Genomic DNA, 7118 nt, shown 5'->3' on the forward strand with positions numbered 1-7118 from the left:
AAGTCATCAGAACTTTGTAAATAAAATGCAGAAATAAAGCATTGCTTTTAGCAGAATTTGTTTTTGCAGAGGGGAGGTGAAAAAATCTAATATGTGCATGAGGTTAAAAGACACATAACAAAGAAGAATGTAGAATTTTATGTCCTTTGAGACACTGTTATGTGATCACTAAAAACATCTCTGAAAACTAAAGGAGGAGGGAGAGACAGAAAATTAACAGCTCATTTTTTAGTATTCCACTCCATAAAGATTTTGTTTTCATGTGTTTTGGCTGCAGATTTTACAACAAAATTTAAAATTGTCTTTTAAAGATCTTTGTTTTCTGTAGAGATTTATTTTGATGACGATGGTATGACATACCAACGTGGGGAAAGGCAGAGACAGGAAAAGGAGAAAGGAACTAATTTTTAGGATGGAATAAAGATCTGTGTCTGATCCAGAACCTGAACATAATGAAAAGCAGAGACAATGAAATACTGAGTGGCATTGTGACAACTGAGAACTCTGAGAATAGCTAGTTGATATTAGGAAGTTAATAGTATGATGCCGCTTGCCTCTGTGAGAAGGCAGAATACATGATCCTGGTGGTGAAACCTTGAATGTTTCTGCTGCAGTAGGGAAGATGGGTTATAGTTATTCTGCTGTGTACACATCAGTTTGTAAAGTTGGCAGACTGAGATGGGACATGTTTAATGAAGGCTTTCTGCAAAAGCAGAAGAGTGCAGGTAGTGGAAAAATCCCTGTCAGACAAAGTGCAGAAAAATGGTTTGAAAAGTTTCACAGACACCGTAGAGCCACACAGAGAACTTTAATAGAAGAGAGGAAAAGACAGACATGCTTTGTACCAGACAGTATTTTAAGTGTAACTGTAAAATTAACAATCTCAAAATGGACGGGGCTCTGTGATTCTGCAGAAGTTATGACTCTGCACCTTGGCAGAGCTTTCAGCCTGAAGGAATACTTCAGAGTGGTACAGGAATAGAAACAGGAGAAAGAACACAGAGCTGGAGACTTTAGTTTAAGATGTCCTCCATTCTGTTTTTATCTTTAAATAAAAAGGTGTTTAGAAACTTTCTGCAAAGCCTAGCTTTCTGAACATCGTGTTCTCCATCTGCCAATTGATCCAGAAGTACACTGAATGGGAGCCTTATGTCTGGGAAAAAGGAAGAATCTGAGGAACAAGCTTATTTTGGCCTTTATAATTATTTTTTTAAATGTTGTTGTTGATTGCATTTGGTATGAAATGAGATAAGAAATGGGAGCACTGCGAGAAAAAGCTATAGAAAATGTTTTCCTGTCTTCCAGTTGGTGTGCTTAGAACACATCAATTGATATTAAAGCTGATGCCCAGGTAAACTTATGTCAAGCCCAGAGTGAGTTCCAAGCTTATAGAATGATAACTTCAGAAAAGACTCTCATACTGGTTCCATCTATAAGTACTAACTTTATTCTTGCAGAAGATGGACTGTGACAAATTTCTTGAAGGTGTCCACCGTGCTGGAGGTTCTTCTGCTTCTCTCTTCCCATCCTACGTTTTTACAGAAAACGTATTGCTGTTTTCTTCTAGAAAAAAAAAAAAATTGCCTTTTATTACTTTCTTTCTGTACAAAGAACAAGCAGAGTTAATTGCAAGAATAAAAAGTATAAATCTCTTTTTTATTTTTGTATGAGGCAGCAAACGACTCCCATTTGCTGAAAAAATGACAATGCTGTGGGCCAAATGGACTCCAACACAATATTGATTAGGACTATTATAGCCCATCAAGGAACAAATGGGACAGCAATTTCAAAAATGCTCTTGTATTTTGTGTGATAGAAAAAGAAAGGCAAATGATCTGACACAGAAACAGCCAAAGCATCTGGCATTGCAGATGAAAATTTTGGACATTAATATGGATATGATATGGCCAACAAAATAATGAAAAAGATTTAAAAATTATTTTATTTAATTTATTCTTAGGTAAGTATTTGTCCAAGAATTAATTAATACATCCCAAAACAGTTTTAAAGAAATCTGAATGTTCAAAACCAAATGTGTTTAGACAGTCTGTCCAAACAGCTGGAATATTCCCACCTCCTCCAGAGCTGCATGAAGCCTTCTCTTTTCATGCACACATCATCCTGCAGGGAACAGAACATTCATCAGGAATGGTACAATGCTTCCTGCCTTGGCTTCTCCTCTACTAACAAGTTTTGTTCTTGCTCTGCAGTGAGCTGGGGCTTACGCAGTGGTGCTGCTCCTGCTCCTTCCTGGGTGCCCGCAGGCTGGTCAGCGCACTCGGCCTTTACTCAGCCAGGGCTGCAGGGGCCGTGGGTGCAGGTGTGAGGGGCGGTAGGTTGGAAGCACCCAGCACCTCGTGTCCTGAGCCCAAAGCTCTGAGGGGTTGGTGTGTGGCAGCAGCTGAGGCCTTGTCCCAGCAGTAGGTTTTGCCTTCAGCTCGGAAGTCGGTGCTGCCTTAAGTTGGTTCACATGAAATCCAGTGGCAGACAACAGCCTTGTTTACAGTGCGAGGCAGGATATTTCTGGCAAAACAGTCAGCAGTAACGCAATCTAGCCTGTTCCCTCCAACTTCTAACTTATTTCCATCAGCATTTTGGAGACTCCTGTCTGTTAGAGGCTTTTTGAGTTCTACTTAATACCAGTGTGGTCAGACATGTTGTAAATTACTTTTCTATACTTGCTGGCGGTTCTGTACCGTTCCGCTTTGGATATCAATACAAAGCACAGCTGCATCACTCATTTGTGCTTTGCCTCCATGATTCCCTACAAGGAGGTAGCACTGCCACTACGAAGTACTTTGCACCATCTGAGATCAGCAGCTGTGCTTATTATTGCAGAAAGAAAAATCTTTGTTCATCTGTGTTACAGTCTGATAAGATTTGAGGAAAATATCTAAACAGCTATTCCAGTGTGACAAAAGCCTCAGTCTCATTTATTTCTCTCTAATTACTATTTTTCTCCTTTTCAGTACACTGCTAATTCCCTGAAGTAGCATAAAAGTTTACATGTTAAAAAGTATTATATTAATTATAAGCATAGTAAGTTTTTCCATTAAGAGTATACTCTCTGTGTGTAACTGTTAGACTTTGCCCTGTTCCACAAGAGGAGCCTGAAGTGTAAATTATTGGAGATTATTGGAGCATGAGCTATTGCTGCTGTCTGTCTTCTCACAGAACACAGTTTGGCTCTGTGTTTTCACCAAGACTGTTGTGACAAATAAATAATTGTATTACTTTTCAGATCACAGAAAGGGAGTAGAAGTTCAAGATAAATACTTCTCTTGATCTAAAAACAAGTGCTGCTGTTAGCTACTTTCTCTTAAAACCAATATGACCCATACAGCATAACCAGCTCTGAGCTGAAGATACAGTCCAAAAGGTGCTGGGCTTTATACCTTTTTCAGATATCAGTTAAAAATCAATAGCATTTGGAATTACAAACACAAGCAGTATTTAGAAAAGGGCACCCAGTAAAGAGCAAAGCAGAGATCTGTACAACAGCCATAGCAAAGGTTTGCAGGATCTCCTTAGATTAGCTAAAAGACAGCATGGTTACTAAGCTCCAATTTCACGAACACCCAGTGACAGCAGACAGGTTGTTTGGATTGCAGCTTACAGACACATATGCACACATGGGTTTGGACACTTTTAAAGATAACCACCTTCTTATAGTGTTACTTGAAAATTATAAAGGAAGCTAAATGCTGGCTTAGTAATTTCAGTTAAGAGGTACAATTCATAAGGTGGTAGAAGCCATCTAGATAACACAAGAAAAATAGCACAGGAAGATTTTAGAGCAATGCAATGAGATGTATATGGAAAGAGAATTAACAATTGACAATATGACCAAGACACAAAATCCTTATATGCTCCACAGATAGTCACAGAAGATCAGGGATGCAGTCAATGCTCTTTGCCTAAATTAAACCTCTGATAAATCCTATAAAATAACTTATCTCTACACTAAAGACTGACCATCTTACCTCAGAAAGACATTTTGATGTCTCTAGAGGACAAACTTGTGGAGTGCTACAAGCATGACAATCACCTCTCCCTCCATGGTCTGGAGCACATTGAAAAGTGACTGCAACTGGGCTGTGGTAGGTGACCAAGGGTTCAGTAAATTTAGGTTTGGTGCCAGACCGCAGTTTACATGCAACTGTGGGGATTTCAAGGTCGTAGTTCCCCTTTAAAGCAGCTAGACAACATGGTATTGTTCTATTGTGTCCTCCATTGAGATGGAGATAATTCCCCCTTAAATCCTGTATGACAGCAAATTACCCCAAGGAGAGTTTTAGTGGCTGTGTTCAGCAAAAGGCTTGGGCTTTAGTGGTCTTCTATAACTTTGTTGTATTGGAAGATAGCATTAGAAGCAATACTTCTGAATTCTGTCAAAAGAGATGAGTTGGGGAAAAGAGACTTTAAATCTGTATTAACACTTCTCCCATGATTTAATGATGAATGTTGTGCTTTCTGGAACAAGTAACCCAGATCTGGAATCATCAACTGTGGAGCTACTCAAAACCTGCATGGCCAAGGCACCAAGCAACCTAATCTCAGTTTAAGTTTGGACTAAACTTCAAAGCTAGCCTTGCTTTGAGTGGAGGAGGTTGGATCAGATGGCCTCCAGAGGTCCCTTCCAAACTAAATTATTCATGATTCTAAATGTAATTTCTGGGTGGTAAAAGAATTATATTATTTTAACATACACTTTATATATCTTTAGTGTCAAGCTTAGTAATTGCTGGCTCGGTTAGAGAAGTCTCTGTGGTTAACTAAGAACTGGCTGGGGAGCTATCTCAAGCCTCCCCTAAACAGATTGGACAGTCTGATTTTTTTTTTTTCTCCTTTTCTTCTCACAGCTGCTATTCCAGGCATTAGAATTAAATTGTAACTCACAAAAGAGTTAAAAAAAAAAAAAAACAAACAAACATAATTTTAAACAGTGTTCTTTTTTCTGGTCACTGGTATGTTATAAACTAGATGTTAGTTTAATAATTGCTTCTCCCTCAAGGAAACAGCTGCATTTGCAGCCGATGTCATAAATTCACCAGTTTTCCAGTTGTTCATGAAGTTTTCAGAGCGAAAAGAAGAGGAAGAAAATAAGAATAACTTGGAGAATATCTGTACAGAATGCATCAAATAATTCTTAGAGTTTCACCATACAAAATAAAAGAGCACAAAACCTTCCCTTTCTTTTTTTTTTAGCACCTGATTGTCTTAAAGAAGCAATTTACCTATCCCGCCCCGCCCCCCCCCCCCCTCAACCTCAGCATAAAAATGCCTTTCGTCTACTTCTTAAAGCATGGACTTTGTTCGTTATGCCAAATGTAGACTGGCAACCTTTTGGTTTCGTGAGTTTAATTAAAGACCAACTAAATTTCTTCTTACTTCCTTACTAAATGACCATTGAACAGCTTTGGCTGGGTATGAACCTTATTTGCTCCTTTCTTTTCTCATGCCTAATCAATCATTTCCTGGGTGTAAATGTTGAGAGTGGCACGTGTGTCCATCATTCTGCTAGTGTTTAACCACATCAGCTGTGAAATTCTGGAGGAAGAAAACAGATGACATCCAAGTAATATATAATTTATGGTCTCCGTCTTTGACAAATAATCTCTACAAGAGTTTGCTTTCCAGTCTACAGTATCTCCAACCTAAGGTCAGATTTTTTTTCTCCATTAGAGTGTAGTAGGATGAAATTCCACTCAACTTGCAACAAGATTAAAAACTTAAATGAGTGTTTGAGGGAGAGGTGGGGTGCGAGAAGTGATTGTGAACTGCAATATTTTACTGATCAAGTTAAACCCATAAGCGATGCTGTCAACTCTGCATAATGTGTCTGCTCTGCTCTTAACAAACCAGACAAATGGAATGGTGCACCTCATGAAAAGCCATGCAGAAATCCCCCCTCGTCCCCTCACATGTGCTTCCTTGGCCTGCCACATTCCAGTGCTCTAGTACTCTCTCAATAGAGTGCATGTATGATGGACTTTATAATTAGTTTTCCTTCCTATTATCATTTTAACTCTTTTTTTATCACCTGGTAATAAAAAACATATACATAGTCTAGACCACAGTCAGTTCTTTTGCAAATGTAATTTGCATGGTTAAAAAAAGCAGGTGAATTTTGCATGGAATAAGATTACAAGCACTAGTTCTCCACATGTCCTACAGCTGCAACCGCAGCTTTTTAGCTAAAGAAAAGGTTATGTCTGTAAGCAGTCCTAGCAAGTGGTACAACATGGGGTACTTGATGAATGAAAAAAATTCATTTGTAATTGTCATATATCCTCTTTGGAGAACTAATGTTTATTTTTGTTGAGTATCATCCTAATTTTTTGATTCACTTCTATTTTTCCAAACATTTGTAATCATTTCAGCTTTGCAAAGTCTCCTAATAATCATCCCTTGAAGTCAATGTAGACTGTAAAGTGGAAAACTTTGAATAGTACTGGACCTAGAAAGACTTCTAATGAACCTCTGCAAATATCAGTTTTGTCTTTGGGTCTTTAAGTGCTTTCTTTAACCAGTTTCCTATTCTTGTGATCTGTGAACCCTTAATTTTCATTTACCTGTGAAACTGCAGAAAATTACTCACTAATATTAATAATCCATTGTTGTGTTATTTCTTTTTATTACTCACTAGGGGCATTGGCTTTTTATCAAATAAAAGAATTTAAGTCTCATAGTAAGTGAAGTATTTTATCCTGAAGACCAGAAATTGACTTGAGCAGTCAGTTGAAGACCCTCTCTGTTTGTGGGATGTCCTTCTGCACTGTAGATTGCCCACTTTAAAAAATATATTTAGACTAAATCAATTCATATGCTTTGTTTCAGAGGCTGACTATAAAACTTAGCTGTTTCTTGGATATGATTTGTGAAATACATCAGGTGATATCATTAGAGCTGCCTAACTGGACAAGTATTTAGGCTTTTCTGGAATGCATACCTGACAAAGGTATTAAGCATTTGCTTTCACAGATTATTGTATTTAGTGACTATAATGCAAAGCTCCTTCTCCTCTTGTAGTCAAAAATTCACTGTTTCTCCTCTTTCTTTTTGTTTTCTGTTTTTTGGGGGTGTGGTGTTTTTTTTGGGGGGGGTGGGGGGTTGTT

This window comes from Falco punctatus (genome assembly GCF_963210335.1).
Source record: "Falco punctatus genome assembly, chromosome: 3".
Lineage (NCBI taxonomy): Eukaryota > Metazoa > Chordata > Aves > Falconiformes > Falconidae > Falco > Falco punctatus.